Raw genomic sequence first — 20170 nt, 5'->3', positions numbered from 1 at the left:
ATTAGGGTTGTATGATTTTTGGCCCCACCGATCTAGATCCCCTGCAAATATCCACAAAATACCCAAAGAAACCTTCTCTGATGCTAATATGATCCGTAAACTGCCATGGATATTCCGCTGGACAGTTCGTCACAACAAATCTGATAATATTATATAAAAAATATGAAATCCTACACTATTACAGTGTTATTAAATTTCTAGATCTGTAGATTTTACTGTAATTAGTGCATGCATGTGTATGGTAATTAGGCAGAAAATAGAGAATAAAAAATAAAATCTCCCACGTGCATAAGACACAATATATGCTTTGGGAAACCCTTTTCGAAGAAAACCCAACTGGAAGGTGAGGTCACTTCGATCTCTTTCTCTGTCTTGAAATATGGTTGTAGGTACAAATAAGTATGGCTTATGGCTTGTGGGCTGATATAGTGAACAAATCATCTTTGTGTGCTCTATCTCCTTTTCCTATTGGATATTTTTTCTCAACTATGGAACAAATGAACTCGAAAGAATGAAATGTCTCTTCCTCATAGTGGCCCAATTATAACACAACCTGATAGTCTACTAGTGATTAAGTTTGACTACCTCAACTCTTAATCATAGTTATAGTATAGTCTCTTCAAGAGTATTTCACATCAAAATCACGTGGTTAGCCTCTTTTCCATGAATAATGGGGTTGACGTTGCATGCTCTCGAACCATAGTGGTGAAAATAGGAAGGTCAACTTCTGAGTGGCATAACTTTCGCATACAGACTTCGTTTAATGCACTTCTTATATCATTGGAAAGATCTCTATGTGGACAATAGCACAAAAAAGTGTTGCACTACTGCAACAATGTTTTACCCCAAAAAGACGTCATTTGATGCTTCAAAATGCTCCTAGAAGGTTTCAGAGCTCGTTTTGTCAAATGGGTCCCACTGGTAAAAACGGTCCCATGAGTTGATTCCTCCACTTTTCCACTCTGAATGCATCGATATGGATGACAAACATATAATGATCCGATCCAAACCAACTAGTCAAAGTTACACTCCCTAACAAAAGTAAAGATTAATAATAATATAATTCTTTCATATATATGACCAATAATACTATATTCTCTCATATAATTGTGCATGTTTAAATGACAGTGATATTAAGTCAGTCTTACAACAAAATTAATCTTTGTTAAAGAAAAGTTTCGCATTACAGGAAAGAAAGTACATATTGAAGAAGAGACACGAAGTGATGAGTTGTTCCAAGCAATTGACATTAAAATTACCAATATGTTTATTTATCTTACGTTAAAGGTCAACAAAATAATAATAAAACGTCTGCAAAATATTGTATATTGTGGAAATGTGAATTATTTTGGATATAGACCAACCGGCCAAACTGGGCTTTCGATTATTCATTCCTTCCTTATTGAAGGGGATGGAATTCCATTGTTATCCGTAATATTTCTAAAACAAAGTGCACTTTTATTTACTCCATTGTAATTAATTTCAATTAATGTGAGTGTTATCGAACAATAAAAATAACTACCCATATCAAACCAATATAACATTAACCACAATACTTCAAAAAAACACATAATACAAAATGTCAATCATATAACATATTTAGAATATTTCAAAAATAATGTTCATATAATTTTAAATGTGAATTGTAAAAATATATTTATAATATTCCAAAAATAGTATTCATGCATTTAAGAAACAATGCCAACTACTGTAGTTGTCAAAGAATGCTCCTTCACAAAAAAAAAGTCATGGAAATAAAGAGTTTGAATGGTGTTATATATATAGAAATGTTAAATGTCAAATTAAAAGTGTATTTAGAATATTAAATAATTTAATATTTAGTAAAATTTAAAGACTTTCTAACTCATGGTTGATCATGGAAATTATTGAAATTAAAAATTAGGGGTAAACCACGATAATCACCATGAAAATGAAAATTTAGAAGTATAATTATAATGTTGTGTGATATGTTAGAAAGGACTCTTTATCCAGTGGAATGTTGTTTAAATTGAATATTGGGTAAAAATGCATGTTACCTCACAATTTACCATTTCATACTGGAATGTTATTTAAATTAAATATTGGGTAAAAATGCATGTTACCTCACAATTTACCATTTCATACTACAAACACTTAGAATTAATAATTTATAGCTGGTCATTAAAATTTTGAAAGGTAAAAATTACGTGCAAGCCATGATAATGAAAAATGAAAATGTAAAAATATAAATGTAATGTTGTGAGATATGTTAGCAAGTACTCCTAGTGCAATGTTATGTATAAGTTAAATAATGAGTTAAAATGCATATTATCTCACAACTAACTTACCATTTCATACTACAAACACTTAAACACTTAATGATATGATAAGGCATTTTTAGAAGAGTAAGATATCACCATTTTTAGTCTTTGGTTTCCAAAAAAAAGTTTATATAGTTAAATTTGATCTTACATTCTCAATGTATTATGGGTTAGAGTTACGAAACTAAATTGTGCTCACACCTAACAATTACCCAATCCTAAAATACTTGGTATCCTCCTAGCTATGATTATTTGTTTGGCCCAAATTTTGATTTCTTGATTAGTTGTTTTATTATCATTAAGGTTTTGTGTGTTCCTTTTCCCTTTTGACTATTACTCCTTGAGTTTAACTTTGACTAATTATCCCAAATAATCTTAAAACTAGACATTTAATCTATTTAATATTGATTTTTCATTTCTCAAATTGCAATGTGTTCAAATAGGCAACTAGGGCCAAATTCCACTTTGGACAACTCATTTGATGGAGATGATGATGTTGAGAAATCTATGGCATAAATATTAGATGATTTCTCTTATAATGATAACTTCTTGTGAGGACTTTTTATTTTTATTAATTAGGCTCTTCTTGTACTTGATTATTATTATGTGTTTTTCCTCATAAAACAACTACCAAACCATAAATAACAATGAGACAAAGGACATAAGATGTAGGTGATCAGCTAGGGCCAACACCTCTCCAAGCTTGAGAGGAAAACCTAACGAATTCTTCTTCTTATAGAATCTTCAATTGACAAATTCCAAGACCTGGACCCTTGACCAAGAACCCTTCCAAGACCAAGTCAATGCTCCTTCTTTGAGTAGCTCCTCTTTCCAGCAATTTTAGCCTATCCTGCAATTGCACCTTTGACTTTCTCGAAAATTGCAACTTTGACTTGCCCAAAAACTGCAACTTTGACTTTTCCTATAAACAACAACTTCTCTTCTTTGCTTAGGTAGATTCTCTCTCCTAGAGAACTTGAATTACAGAACAACTCTTCTTGGTGACCTAACTTCACTTCTTTCACTGCAACAAAATGTTCCCTAATTCATTCACACGTGTGGAGAGAAGTAGTCCAAAACAAAAACCAAAATTTGACTTCTTTGCCTTCATTTAATCTCCTCTTCTTCACACTTCTTTTGTCTCTATGATCGAACTTGTGTGAGTAAGAGTGAGTTCTCCAAATGAGGTTGAGGTCTTCATTATATAGGCTTCACATATGGTCTAATTGATTCCTTTAGGCTACCTAGAAGTTTCCTTAGGCTGACTTGAACTTTGTACCATGACTAGGTCTTTGAGGGTCTTTTGACTTGATTATGACTCAATAAATTTTTCTTTACAATATGTAACATGCCCAAATGGGTCATTCATACATGACAATGACTCAATGACTTTATAACAAACCTAGAAGCACTCAGTTGGTGCTTTTACCTATAAAATAAATTCTCTTGAGCATGAAACCCACGCCTACAGATTTACAATAATAAATTCATTTTTATCTTTTCATAAAAATTATGATTACATTTGTCATTATGAAGACTAAAGCTAGTTACATATTTCAACACTCCCTCTTAAGTAGGGATTTATTCATAATCCATACAAGGTACTTGTACATTCTCAATATGAAGAATTATCATAAGAAGATTTGGATTGGTAACCCATTTGTCTAGCATTATATCATCCAACATTGTCATAGAGAAAGGCCTTGACTAACAGCTCTATCTCTCCACAAGATCAGAGCACAATGTTGGTGAGACTAATGATTTATAGAAACCTTGATCGTTGTTTCTCTCGTAACATAACCTACCCAAGTTCTCTCAGAGTATGTTCCCACGTGACTATTCTTTTCTTGGATTCCTAGTCCTTAAAGAATATTGGTCCTATACAACTACTCTTATCCTGAATTCCCTAACACATATTTAGAGAGTATCGGATGCTAGATGTGTACCCAATACTCCATTCTATCTTCCCAAGTGAATACAATAATCATGTGTCTATCTCTCCCTCTTAATTAGGGAGGATATACCTATTCCAATTAAGAAATGTACTCATTCCTACAAAAGGAATGTACATAAGCTCCCTCTTGGCTTAGGAATTAGCTTCCAAGTTTCTACAAAGTTAGAAACTTGTTTCCATACTCCCTCCTAATTAGGGACCTACAACAACTCTTTAGGTGGAGATCATGGGACAAGCATCTCCTTGAAGAAATCCTTCTTACAATGTCATGAATTTTTTTTCTTTATTCAGGAGTCTTCATGTCTTTGGGACTTTTTTGTAGGGAACATACCATCCATCACTTTCATTCATGAATCTTGTCAGTCATGTCATCCTTCCTTTCATTGGAAAGTGATCTATTAGTCCATATCTGGTCTTTCTCCATGCCATGTATCCTTCAGGATCTTTCATCCTACTACATGGGCATCAGTTGCAAAATACATCCACAGTTCTTGGAAGCCTTGCATAAGCCCATATAGATATTATTCAAAATGAACATTAAATGAAAATTACCTTTGTGATGGTCTTTCATCATGACATCTTTCATTTTGCTTTAGCACCCTGCATACATATTAACACATCTCCAAAAGATACATACTATCAAGGGTCTCTTTCTTTTTCAAATTTCATCAATGCCTTCATATCTTTCATGCAGATATCATATTCAAAGCTTTCAATCATTTGATGTTGATTTCCGTTTCCATAGTTGCATATTTCATGATCTCTTCCTTTATTCACACATTTCCTCCCAGGAACTTCTAATCATAGTTCCTTTAACCTTGTCAACCACCTCATATTTCATATGAGGACATATTATGTTGATTTCATCTAGTTGATGTGTGACCCATGCCTTTCTTGCATCCTTCCAAGGGAGGGGATCCTTTCTTTTGATCATGCTCTCGAATTAAAGAAATTATAATATATGCAACCACATGACATGAATTAACATATATATATATATATATATATATATATATATCTATATATATATATATATATATATATATGAGGTATGTGTGTGTGTGTGTGTGTGTGTGTGTGTGGATATACACACACATACCTCATTTCTTTCTTTAGGTCATCTAGAATTCCTTTAGTAGCTTCCTCGATTGAGTTAACTTCAATCCCTTGACATGCTTCACTTCTTTCGACATCATACCATCATCCCATGAATTCTATACAAGTTGGAATTCCCGGCAAGACACTTGCTTCTTCCAAAAGGTGAACCTTCCAATAAAGATTCCAACGGAGGATCTTGATCATCCTCATCATGCAAATGCTCCTTATGAATGATGTATGGTGACCTCTATGTTATATGACTTTATTTTTCCCATAAGTACTACTTATGCTTCTAATGATGTTACCAAGAGCTGAATCCTTATATAGGTGACAACCATAGACTTCTATTTCAACTATATTTCATGCTTCTTTACGATGACGTCACGAGATCTTGCTTTCAAACATATGCCTCTATGATGCCATCTCCTAACATGATGCACCATATCATGATTCTAATGATTTCTAACATGATAGTTACACTCTATAATAGAAAACAGAAGATTGAGAAGAACTAGGTGAGGAAAACTTATCTAAATAATAGTAGAGATATTTTACTTCCTCCTTGAATTTATCCTTTTTAGCTTCTTCCACTTCCTCATTGATATGGGCTTCTTCCCTTCTTCGTTTGTTGTTGTCCTTCTTGATGTTAGGACAACCTCTCTTATAGTGACCATATCCTTGACATCCACAACATTGGATCGAAGACATATTTATCCTTTTCTCTTTCTAAGGACCAACCTTGCCAAATACCCCTTTGCTTCTTGACATGAAAACAAATTTTTGACCCTGCTTATTTGATCTTGTATCACTTTTTTCCTTCAACTTTTTTGATTTGAACTTAAACAAGAATGCAACAAATTATAGATATAACCATAAACACAGAGATGTAGTAGAAATAACACTTCATTTCATTAATAACAGAATATTGAAATATGCTTACAAACACAATGGAAATAAACTAACTTGGGCGATGGTAGCTTATCTCTAAGAAGATATGTGGCGGCTACATGCCTCTAAACTATATTACAATGAGGCTCAAGGGACTATTTATTATTGAACAATAAAATAAAACCCTAAACAACCAAAATCGTAACCCTAGGAAATCTAACGCCAAGAGTTTGTGGGCTCCGTTGGGGTTAGTTGGGCAACCAATTTCTTGGGGTCGTAACTTGGTCATATTATCTCTGTTTGGCGCATATGATACCTTGTTGGAAATTTATCTTTGATTAATATAGGATTTTTGGAAGGCTACCACAATGGGTCTGCAACAGAACTCAAAAAAACGTCGTTTAAGGGGTCAAAACTGCTCCAAAAGTTCAGGACCCGAAAAAATGCTAAAAATAGTAAATGTTGAAATAAACAAGGAAACAGATGAAACTGACTGGAGGTCTAGGTGGAATAGGTAGGTGGCCACCAATATCCACATGGATCATTCCTCCCCCCTTAGGAAGCAATGTTCCCCATTGTGTGCAGAGCCTCCATGAGGTGAGGAAATTTTTGTTGAACCTGGTCCCTGGTGAACCATTTGCCCTGGTGAAGGAGTTGGCCTTCTTTGACAACTTGATATAGCTTAATCCTCTATTGGTTAGTTTTCTTTGTCTGTGTTTCTACGAGCTGATAAGTTCTGGCATGTTCCATGCAGTTCGGGTTGAGCTTGGTTTGTGTGAGTTGTTCTGCAATGTCATATGTGTCCAACAATGGTGGAAAGTATGGCCGAAGGCAGTCTACATTGAACATTGTGTTTAGGCCGAGGAATGGTGGGATGTTGAGCTTGAAGGCATTACCACTGAAATCCTTGGTGATGGTTTATGGCCCATATCGAAGCGAATGAAGCTTGTGGTGGGGTCTAGCAAGGATCTCCTTTTGAAAATGTAGCCAAACTTTGTCGCCCACCTGGAACTTGTGTGGCACTCGATGTTGATCATGGTGCTCCTTGTACTGAGTATTGGCTCTGTCCAATGTATCATGGAACTTCTGGCGTATGTGTTGAATGCACTCAATGAAGCGGTCAGACCTGTCGGCTTCGGACTGGACATGAGTCAAGTTAGAGTTGACTATTTAATTTATAATTAATTTGGTTATTGGGTTTGAGATTAATAAGTTGGTAATTGGTGGATGAAAAGTTGAACCAATTTTAGAATAGCATATGGTCATCTACTTTAATAATTATGATTATAACATTGTACTGGTCAACATTTAGAATAATAATGTCAATAGTATCATTTGAAACATTTAAGTGAAGATAATTCATTTTTGGTAAATTAGATTTTAAAGTTTTAGAAAATCTAAGAAGACTGGAGTAATTATTACGGATTTCTTCAATGTGATGCATAAGAAGAGAATAAATGGTTGATTCGATGTTGGAAAATATCTCTTCTTAAAGGAGTTGTTTTGTTGTAAGGGAAAAATTGAACCCTTTTTTTGAGAGTCTTTGGGTGGGGATTTTAGCTTTAATGTTCGAGAGGTTCATTTTAGTGTGTAATGTCTATTTTCCCAAAAGTGGGAAATGAGGAAAAACGCAATACCCTAGTCAATTCCCATGAGCTAGAAATAAGAATTAGTTGAAAAATACAAAGGGATAATTAATTAAAGTGACTATCGAAAAGAAATTTCATAAAAGTTACATTTGTAAATGGAGAAAAAGTGATCTACGGTATTCGAATGACCCATGGTATTTAGATCACCATTTCAATAAGAGAAAGGAAGGGGCTCATTAGGGAGTTGTGATTGGATATTTGTTGAATTGATTTTTTGGGCTCACTTATTTTTGTGTGGGGTTTTGTAACCCTAAGTGTATACCTCCTTCGGGAGTGAAACGATCCTCCCTAGGGATCAATACTAGTTTGAGTGTTGAAAGATACACCCTAGCTAGTCATTAGGAGGGATCACTCAAATTCCTCATTGGATTAATTTGTGGAGTTTTATTTGTATCATTACGAATAACGAGGCTAAAGGATGTTTCAGTAAAGTTGTCTTCTTACCCCTGGATGAGCTACAGAAGAAATTTATCAACAAATTTTTAAGAGGACTTCAACCTTTGCAAGGTAATTCTAATATTAATGGAGTCAGAAATTTATAGCACTTGTAGCAACAACAACATAGGGATCAAATTAAATCATAGACACATATGGAAGGGTCAAGATTGAGTAGCAACATCTCTCTTGTAGTAGTGTGCTAGCTATAACAACATTCTTGTAGAATCAAGTTGAGGGTCTTGTTCGCAACTATACAACCCTGAAGATAATAACCAATGCATGGTATTAAGGATCGAGAAGCGAGTAACTATCGTGAATGAATTATATCCTTGCAAACATTAGATAATTTTTGAGGTAAAAAATGGACCTCAAGACAAAAATGTACAAAAAAAATCAACTTTATAAGAACTAATAAGATTCAATATGATTGTTGTCAACCATGGGGGATGATTCACCATTTTTGGAGTAAAAAGGTAAAATGATAAAAATAAAAAACTATTTTTTCGACTCATATTTTCAACTTATCTTCCTACTATTTTACTCAAATTTCGAGTCACAACACTCATTAGATGCATAATTTGATTTTGCATCCAAGGAGTACCCATGTTGCCGAATTTTGATGGACCCTACTACACGAAAAATGTGAAATACATGAAAAATGTGATTACAATCATGGTTTTTCATGTATTTGATATTTTTCATGTAGTAGGGTCCATCAAACATATGTCGCATGGGTACTCCTTGGATGGAAAATTGAATTTCACATCCAATGAGTGCTTCTGCTCGAACATTGAGTAAAATCATACGAAGATAAGTTGAAAATATGAATTGAAAAAGTAGTTTTTTCTTTTTTCCCTCCAACAATTGATGGGGTAATCTAATATTATTTTATTATTTCCACTATTATTTTATAATATACCTTATAAGGCCCACTTTATACCTAAAAAATTATCTGATGGATACCTATACATAGAGCTACGATGAGACTCTTCTTGTATAGTGAGATTTTGCAGACACATACCCATGGAGACAACATATTGCTTGGATCTAGCTGACTGGAATCATTTCCAACACCCTAACCAAATGTTTTGGAAATAATTATTAACGAGGTGTTTAATCACAAGGAGATTGGTACCATTGGAACTAGAAACTACCTAGAGCAATGTTGTAGCTTGTGGGTATCTCCTCGATGCAAATCAATGGAATTAGATCAATGAGTGGCAAATCAATGGAGTAAGGAAGATCAAGTTATGATAACAGTAAGAAAATGGCATAATAGGGATGAGAAAGGCCTGATTATATCATGTAGCAAGTAGATTATTGATAAAATAGTGTTCTTATCCAATATATTCCAGTGACAGAATTGATTTGGAGAAAGCCAAGAAAAGCCAAGAAAAGCCAAGGGTGTCATCATGAAACTATGTTAGTGATATGTTTTGGGTGCCACTAACTGATATTCATTTCATATTTTATAAGTGAATAATTATATTTTGTCTTCAAGATACTTATCTATTCTGACACACTAGGTGTAATGCTACTTGTAAATCCCTTAATAATAAATCATATGAAGGATTCATATTCTAATTGTAAGTTGTTTCTTATTGACTAAATTTTTTTCTATTGTAAGTGGGCATTAATGTTTTTCTCTACTGTAACAAATTGCATTCATTGTGTTCATATCAAGTGTTCGTTGAAAGGTCACTAAGAACATCTTAAGGGACAATTAAGCATACTTAACATTAAATTTTATTGGATCAACTATAGTGTCCTCAAAATAAATTGAAATTAACTAAAGGGATCATTATCATGGTGTCAGAGTTAGTATTACTAGAAACCTAAGGGGTTGTACCAATTGATGAATCTATAAGACAAGGATTTTGTGACATTTAGGAAAAAGAATAAAGGAAAGTAATGTCCTTGTCCAAAATCGAAGGAGGACAAAGTGGAAATGGGTTATTGAAAAGATCAACTGTAGGGAAGAATTATGCATGCTTTGAGTGATTTAGATAGGGGGAACTAGGAGTTGGTATAGGGACAACAAGAATTGGTGCAACCATCACTTCATTGATGGCAAGCTTGCAAGGGAATTAGTAGAATAACAACATTAGTGGCACTGGGAGGTTAAATGGTCATAATGGGCAGCATGTTGAGAAAATAAATGCTTCAAATATAGTCTAATCGAACTCGTAGTCACCCCGTAGAATGAAACATAGACCACCCCTACAATATTTTTTGGAGGAATAACCAGTGGATATATAGGGTGGAAGCAGAGGGGAAAGAATTTTGATGACTAAATAAAATAATATTGAGCAATGGGGGAATATTAATTCATGTGGCTATGTCTCTTTAGGACTTTTTCACCATCAAGCCTAGGGAGTATGGATGGGGTTCATAGAACTATGATCTTTCAAAAAGGGAAAGAAAAATAACTCCACCCACTTTTGATGCAACATCTAGTTGTGCTACCAAGGCATGGGTTCAAAATTTGGATACATACTTCCAACTCAACCCTATAACTGAGACAAAGGCCATATAGTATGCTACTCTACATTTGGAAGGTGAATCTCATGAGTGGTGGTACCATGGGCTCACTACCTTTGGGCATTCCAACATCACATCCTACTAGGATTTCACATAATGGTTAATTGATCAGTTCTGAACGAAGACTTTGGAGCTTCATTTTCGAGAACTATCTCAGCTCAAGCAGACAATAAATCTAGATATGTATATCTCTAAGTTCCAACGAATAGTAGTCATGGTGTCTGACGTGTCAAAATACAGGCTGGTCATGATATTCAGAAAGGGATTATTTGAACCTTTATGGGTTTGGGTTAAGGCCTTGAAGCCACAATCATTATAGGATTCCATTATTAGGACGAGAGATGTGGAAGATGTGGTGCCTAAAAATAAAGCACCTTCAAAACCATGACTTCCTCAACATACTAAATATAAGAAGCTCTTTCAAAAGGAAGAATTCAAGAGAGGAAGATTAGATGGAGAGATTTGAGATGAGTTAAGGAGAAATAAGCCTCGTTTTAGTTGCATGGAACCTTGAGATCCGGGACATAAATGCAAGGGAAAAGGTAAGGTGTACTACATTGAGGTGTTTTCCAAGAGAAACAAGGAGGAAGAGTAAATGTTGGTACGGGGTGAGGATATTAGCATTTTGGAAGATGAGCAACCACAATTAGAAATTGGAGGTGGCACCATAGACACACATTCATGAGTTCCAAGCTACAACAATTTTAGAGTTAGAGGAATCATAAAGTGGAAGTGGGTCATTATTCTAATTTATTGAGGGTCAACCCACAATGTCACTGAATTAGATTTTTAGCCAAGAGAGGCATCCCTACAGAGGAATTTGGATATTATAATGTGGAGATGAAAAGTAGATTCAATGTGACATGTAACCAGAAGGTTCCAAGATCAAAATTGAAGATGGGAAACTGTACAATGATTGATGATTTCCATGTGCTGAATTTTTCAAACATTGACTTGATATTGAGTTTCTAATTGCTTGTCACTATAGGAAGGAATTCAAACAATTATCAGAGCCTGGAGATGGGGTTCATTTCAGAGAATGTTCGAAAGGTAGTATTGAGAGGCAAGAATGAGGTTTCCCCAAAAATTGGAGCAGCTAAACAAATGAATTTCTTGAGTAAATATGAACACATATAGAGGTCAACAAGAAACAAGGTTATATCATAGGATAATTAGCATAAAAGCACTCAAATTTTTCCAGGCAATAGGAGCAACTCACAACTGATCCTGAGAACGAGGATTCAACTTGGTTTCAACTTGGTTGAGAAATTATTAGTAAGGGATATATGCTCAAAGAAGTTGTGTGAAATAGAGAAAGGTAGCTATCTATAGTTTGGAGGACTTATTCAACAACATATGCTAGAAAAGAAATGAAAGATAATGAGGATTGAGCTAACAAGATTTGAGCTTCCATAATAAACTAGTCTATAGAGAGAACTGTGGGTGGCAATAAAAACATGTATATATCTTATATTTGTCTACCTTATCAACAATATTTTTAGGTGGATGAGGTCTTTCCTTACCATTTCATCTATTGATCACCACCTTGGTTTAGTTATGAAAAATCAGAGAAAACAACTAGATTTCATCACTAGTGGAAAAAGGGAGTAATTTATGGGTCATGTTAACACTATAGGTGTCAAAGGCTACTATAGAAGCCCTCTTCAAATTGGGATCAATGGAGCATGCAGAAACATGTTGAAGCACTTGATTCCTTTAGAATTTGTTTTTGGGATTGTGGAGCAACCTATTCCATGGGATGTCAAGGGATATGCTATGAAGAGGGATCATGAGGATCTATGCTTGTCAATATCAACAAGAATTCTCATTAAGGATAGGTTACATGAATTTCTTCAAGGTAAGGAAACATAGGGAAATGATGTCAAATTTATCAATATTTAGATGATACAACAACAATTATGGGCTAAACATTCCATAGACATGCTTGGGATTCTAGTATTCGAATATGGATTTCTTGAGGATGGGCAATTTTGGGAAGGAGGAATATATATCCCATTTCTCTAAAGTGGGGAATGAAGAATAGCTAAGTAGCCTAGTCAAGCCTCATGGGATAAAAATTAGAATTAATTGATAAATACCAGGGAACACCTAATTAAAGTGACTATAGAAAAATAATTTCATAAAAGTCACTTTAGTAAATGAAGAAAAGGTGACCCATGGTATTCATATGACACATGGCATTTAGATAGACATCTCAATAAAATAAAGACAAGGGCTCATTCAAGGAGTATGATTGGATTGTTGAAATATGGCAACAATAATATTCCAATTTAATTTTTCCTTGAATTAAATTGGGAATTAAAATCGAATTTAGTCTTAACAGCTACTTGTAAATAATTAATTAATTCGATTTGAATTAATTAGTTGGAGAAATTCAAGTTAGAAGTCATTTTGAAGTCATGCAAGAGTTATACCTTAAATTAAGGAGATAAGACTGAGTTATATTTGAGTTGTAATTAGTTAACTCAGTTTACTAAGTTAAGTCCAGTTAAATTAGTTCCAAACTGTTTGAGGAACTAATAGTGAGTTAAAAGTGAGTTGATGCATGCATGCACTCAACTAGTGCTACTCCAGTTAACTAAATATTCCCTCATCAGAAACTCATGCATGTGTATTCTGAGAAAGACCCAGTTGAGATTAAAGTCAAGGATAGTGTACTATCAATTGCATGTGTTTTATCAAAGAGAAAACTCATGCATGCAGTCAAGGATAAATCCTTGAGGATTGCACAGTTTTGAAGTGTGTGAGATCAGATCATCCACTTGGTTGGAGGCAAATCATCCCAAAGGAACATCGCAGGGAAATAGGAGCTTGGAGGGTAGAGAGGAAAGCTAGAGAGAAGCCAAGATTTCCTATGAGCATCTGTGAGGATTGTACTAAGAGTTGGCTAGTTGTGAGAGCTAAGGCTTTGTATAATTCCTATGTATTTCCACATGTATGATAATGCAATAGTGTGGGGTTTTTAGCTGAGGCTTTCCCCAAAGTATTTTCATGTGTATTGTGCATTGATTCTTCTTCTTCTGGTTATATTGTTCAGCTCAATCTTTAAGCTTCCACAAATTGATAGTAGAAGTAGGTTATAGTATTCTTCTTTAATTTATATTGCATTATTGGGTTAACCTACATTAGATTTTCTACATGGTATCAGAGCGAGGTTTGTAGAAATTTCTACATGGTATTAGAGCTATATTTGTAGAAATTATCTACATGGTATCAGAGTTGTGAATAGTATACTGAGAAGAGAATTCGAAGTTTGAAGTTTGGGGTTGTAGGTGCAAATCGAATTCATATCATACTTCAAGGTTGACCAATGGTGTTCTATGGCTTGAGACTCAAGTATGCCTTGGAAGGTAGCTCAAATTACATAGCATGGAAAGATAGAATAGAGGTTGTATTAGAAGACAATGGCTTGAAGGAATTCATTGATCAAGAAATCCCAAAGCCAGCTTCAACTAATGCACAAGAGTTGGCTGAGTGGAAGAAGTGTGTGGCAAAGGTGAGATAGATCATCCTTGAGGGAGTTCGAGACCATATTGTCTCGAGTCTCCATGGGAAGGATACTCCATTTTCAATGTGGAAGACATTGAAGGACCTCTACCAAAACAGTAGTGACCAGAGGAAATTGGCGCTCAAGGATAAGCTTCAAAGAATCAAGATGGAGAAGGGCGATACTATTTCCACATATCTGAACAAGCTCACCACCTGCAGAGATGAGCTTGGCAATGTGGAATAACTACTTCCAATGATGATATGGCGAGCCTCGCTCTCCTTGGCCTTCCAAAGAGTTGGAATAGCTACTAGGACTCTGTGAATGGAAGGGAGAAACTGTTGGATTGGGAAGGACTATGGTCAGATCTTATGAAGGAGGAGATTAGGAGGAGGACACGAGATGGTTCTTCATCCAAGAATGATGATGAAGAAAATCAAGCCTTAGCAAGTAAAGCAACGAAAGGGAAGGGGAAGGCTTCCCATTCCAAATCAAATTCTTCTCATGGAGGGAAGAAGGATGACATGTCTAAGTGAGATGCTTTAATTGTCACGAGATGGGACATTATGCGACTAATTGCCCATCGAAGAAGTCCAAGAAGGGATCCTCAGAAGGATCGGAAGTTGAGGCATTAGCCTTTCAGTTCAAAATGGACTTTACCCTCATCGCATGCATGGTGTCATCGATGATGGGTTGTGTCTAGTATCTTGATAGTGGAGCTTTATTCCACATGACTGGTGATAAAAATTTATTCAATGCCTTGGGGGAGAAAGACCTCAAGATGCACATAGAGATGGGTGACGACGGAAGGTATAGTGTTCCAGGAGTGGGCACGATTGCTTGTCAGAGGGATCATAGAGCTCCTCTCACCTTGACATATGTGATGTATGTGCCTGGACTGAAGAAGAACTTGGTATCGGTCGCGATGTTGGAGGACAAAGGCTACGATGTTGTCTTCAATAAAGGAAAGGCGTTCCTAAGACACATAGCCATGGGTCAGACCAAGAGGATAGGGATTTTGGTGAAGGATCTTTATAAAATAGAGGTAGATGATTGTGCAACATTAAGTACGAAAGCAGAATTGGTGCAAAGCCAAGACATTAGTGAGTTGTGGCACAGGCGGTTGGACCATTTGCATCATGGGGCTTTGAAGATAATGCAACAGATATCCACAAGACTTCCCAAAGGTAAACTTGAGCAAGTTAACACATGCAAAGGTTGTACCTTGGGAAAGTACACCAAGTCTTCCTTTCATGATCGAGACAATCGAGCAAAGGATATCTTAGAGAGAGTTCATACTGATTTGTGTGGACCATTCTCGATGGCATCCACAGCGAAGCAAAGGTATTATGTGATTTTCATTGATGACTATTCTTGTAAATGCTGGATTTATTTCATGCAGAAGAATGACCAAACTTTCACAAAGTTTTGTGAGTTCAAAGCTTTGGTCGAGAAAGAGTCAAGGAAGAATATCAAGGCCTTGAGAAGTGACAATGGTGGAGAATATGTCTCTCAAGATTTTAAGGACTTCTGTGCTGTGGAAGGAATTAAACGAGAGTTGACGGCACCTCATAACCCACAGTAGAATGGTGTGGCCGAGAGGAAGAATAGAACTATTGTAGGGGAAGCACGGACAATGTTGCATGATGAAGGCCTACCACTTCACTTATGGGATGAGGCATGCAACACAGCAGTCTATTTGCAGAATAGAAGTCTGCATCGCATACTTGGGATGAAGACACTAGAGGAAGCTTTCTCCGGTGAGAGACCAGATGTGGGTCACTTCAGGGTCTTTGGCTCATCGGTATATTTCAATGTGACAAAGGATGCACGGAAGAAGCTTGAGCCAACAGCAGAGTTGGGGATATTTGTGGGGTACACTGATACACCTCATAACTATCGGGTGTACTTGCCTACCAGTCGGAGGACAGTGGTTCGCAGAGATCTCAAGTTTGATGAGCAGAAGGCCATGCAAGTTTCCCTTGAGGGGGAGCTCCAACTATAGGCTGTGGAGGAACTGTTGGTTCCTAAGGAGGAGGAGCCTCAGACTGATGCAGAGCAGCCACACGCAGAGGTTCCAGGAGTGGAGACATCAACTGAAGCAGAGTCTTCCAGAGATGGACAGAAGCGCACAAGAGAAGTTGACAGATTGTTGGAGGATGCAAGAGAGAATGTTGGAGCACCATCTTCTCAGCACAAATAGAGGAGGTCACCTAAGAGGTACACTGGATACATGGCCCTTACTGAGGAATGTGTTGATACCGAGCCATCTTCCTTTGAGGAAGTAGTGCAGCATCCGATTTGGGCTGATGCTATGGTGGAGGAGTATGACTCCATAGTTCGTAACAGTGTTTGGGAGGTGGTTCCAAGACTGGAGAACAAGTCAGTTGTGAGTTCCCATTGGCTTTACAAGGTAAAGCAAGCTATTGATGGTAGTGTGGAGAAGCATAAGGCAAGATTTGTTGCCCGTGGCTCTTCACAGGTTGAGAGGATCATGTTGTTGCAGTATATTTTGATAGAGGAGCAAGATGCTGACATTTTGACAAAGGCATTGTGAAAGTGTAAATTCGAGTTCCATAGAGACAGGATCGGGGTGGCAGATAATCCCTTTCTTGTTGAGAGGGAGTGTTGAAATATAGCAACAAGAATATTCCAATTTAATTTGTCCTTGAATTAAATTGTAAATTAAAATTGAATTTAGTCTTAACGGCTACTTGGAAATAATTAATTAATTCGATTTGAATTAATTAGTTAGAGAAATTCAAGTTAGAAGTCTTTCTAAAGTCATGCAAGATTTATCCCTTAAATTAATGAGATAAGATTGAGTTATATTTGATTTGTAATTAGTTAGCTCAGTTTAATGAGTTAAGTCCAGTTAAATTAGTTCCAAACTGTTTGAGGAACTAACAGTGAGTTAAAAGTGAGTTGATGCATGCATGCACTCAACTAGTGTTACTCTAGTTAACTAAAGATTCCCTCATGAGAAACTCATGCATGTCTATTCTGAGAAAGACCCAGTTGAGATTAAAGTCAAGGATAGTGTACTATCAGTGGCATGTGTTTTCTCAAAGAGAAAACTCATGCATGCAGTTAAGGATAAATCCTTGAGGATTGCGTAGTTTTGAAGTGTGTGAGATCAGATCATCCACTTGGTTGCAGGAAAATCATCCCAAAGGAACAACGCAAGGAAATAGGAGCTTGGACGGCAGAGAGGAAGGTTGGAGAGAAGTCAAGATTTTCTATGAGCATCTGTGAGGATTGTACTAAGAGCTGGCTAGCTGTGACAGCTAAGGCTTTGTATAATTCTTACGTATTTCCACCTGTATGATTAAATACAATAGTGTGGGGTTTTTAGCTAAGGCTTTCCCCAAAGTATTTTCATGTGTATTGTGCATTGATTCTTCTTCTGGTTATATTGTTCAACTCAATCTTTAAGCTTCCGCAAATTGATAGTAGAAGTAGGTTATAGTATTCTGCTTTGATTTATATTGCATTATCATGTTAACCTACATCAGATTTTCTACATGGATATTTGTCGAATTAATTTTGTGGGCTAATTGAGCTTTGTGTGGGGGTTTGTAAATTTTAAATATAGATCTTTTTTGGGGGGTAAAACTATCATCCCTAAGGATCAATAATAGTTTTTTTCTTGCAACATACACCCTAGTTAATCATTAGAAGGATCACTCAGATTCCTCGTTGGGTTAATTTTTGGAGTTTTATTTGTAGCATTATGAATAAGGAGGTTGAGGGATGTTTTAGAAAAGTTGTCTTATTACCCTTGGGATGAGTTATAGAAGAGCTTTATCAACAAATTTGTAAGAGGACTTCATCCTTTTCATGGTCATTCTAATAATATTGGATCCAAAAATTTATAGCACGTGTAGCAACTACAACATATGGATCAAATTAAATCATAGATCACAGGCACATATGGAAGGATCGAGACTGAGTAGAAGCATCTAATCTATAGAAACTTGTTGCTTGTAGTGACATTCTTGTAGTATCTTGTTGACAGTCTCATTGGAAGCTATACAACCTTGAAGATAATAGCCAACACATGGTGTTAAGGATTAACGAGGGAGTAATTTCCTAGAATGAATTATATCCTTGCAAAGATACCTATACATGGAGTAAGCAAAAGACTCTTCATGTAGACTCATATTTTGCAAAGACAAACATGTGGAGGCAACACATTCCTTGGATCTGGCCGACTAGATTAATTTCCATCACCCTAACTAAATGTTGCTGGAATAATTATTCAAGAGGTGTTTAATCATAGGTCAATTAGTGCCATTAGAACTAGGAACCAACTAGGTCCACATTATAGCTCATGGGGATTTCCTCACCATGGCATAAATCCATGGATTTAGATCAATGAGTGATCCAAAATGGATTTTGGATAGACTCCTATGTCTAAGTGTTCCTCACTGAGGAAAATGAAAGACCAAGGAAGTTCCTGGACATAGCCCCATTGCAAAGATCTTTTAATTCTAAATCTACAACAATTTGAATGGGAAAAAATGGACTTAGGATGCAGAAGTTATCACCAAACGAAGATGTCCTATGTTCTTTAGAAAAGAGGAAAAATCCTCTAAAATGAGCAAAAACCCTTATAAAGGGAAATCACATAGGAGGAGGGCCAAAGGTGGACTTAAGTGGAGAGCGAAGCCACCCCCGATTCCCGATCCCCGACATATCGAGTCAAAGGCAGGCCTACACATATAACATAAGGTAAGGACTCACCCGGGCCGATGCGATATGCCGATCACCGAAATCGACAGATTGGCATCGGTGATGACATGGGACTTAAGGCGGGACCATAGGTTGAGCGACATTGCGATCACCGAAATCAGAAAATTGGGAGATCGGCCATCCCCAATACATAGGGCCGATGCGATGAGCGATGCCGATAAAAAGCCCAAACCCGATAAGTTTTCAAAGCCTGATTGTATAAAATTTCAGGTCCAGGAATTTGGATTTTCACGTATTTCCCGTGTATTTGGGATTTTACCCAAAACACATGCGACATGATAAGTGATGAATCCAAACCTAAAAGGGTTTATAAATGCAAATGTATATTGTTTGAAGTCCACCATAAAGCCATTCGACAGTATTTCAGTGTTTTAATGTATTCTTAAAAATACAAAGGAAAATGCCCGAAAGCGATAAAACCAGACCCAAAGGGGAATTTAGGTGCGATATATATAATTTGAGTTCCGTAAAGGTGGATTTCGGGCGAGCCTCATGCTGTAAATGGTTTTGGGCTGGCTCCGCCTGATCCCACACAATGAATGACGCATGGCTTGGCGGAGGAACAAGGAAGCTGCCTTTTCGAGCGGGTAACCCCATACTGCTAAGCCGCCCGAAAATGCATAGATTCCGTAGATTGATGGTGGAGAGCATAATAGTGGCCAAAGCCAGACCCGATGCAATATTAGGGTGGATGCGATATAATTTGAAGTCCGATAGGCTGTGTTTTGGCGAATTTTCCTGTGTTTTACAGTGTTTCTCTGTGTAAACAGGGAACAACTGTTTCTGGGGATTTCAAGCGCCGATGGTTCCTTCCATTACAGAACAGGTGGCCACCATCCTTGAAGGTGTTTAGCAATGATTGCTAATGCTCAGAGGGGGATTTGAGCAGACAAAGGCTGGGAGCCAAAGAGCCCAGAAGAGGAAACAAATGGACAACGCTGATTGGCTTAAAAGCCACAGAATGACAGAGAAGAGGGGCACTAAGGAAATGCTGAGACAGGAGCGCAGAAGGCTAAGAAAAAGCCAGAGAGTTGCAGAG

This window comes from Pinus tabuliformis, chromosome 6, assembly GCF_031772625.1.
Source record: "Pinus tabuliformis cultivar Carrire ecotype Pingquan chromosome 6, CPIR1, whole genome shotgun sequence".
Taxonomy (NCBI): domain Eukaryota; kingdom Viridiplantae; phylum Streptophyta; class Pinopsida; order Pinales; family Pinaceae; genus Pinus; species Pinus tabuliformis.
This window is presented reverse-complemented; position numbering follows the sequence as displayed.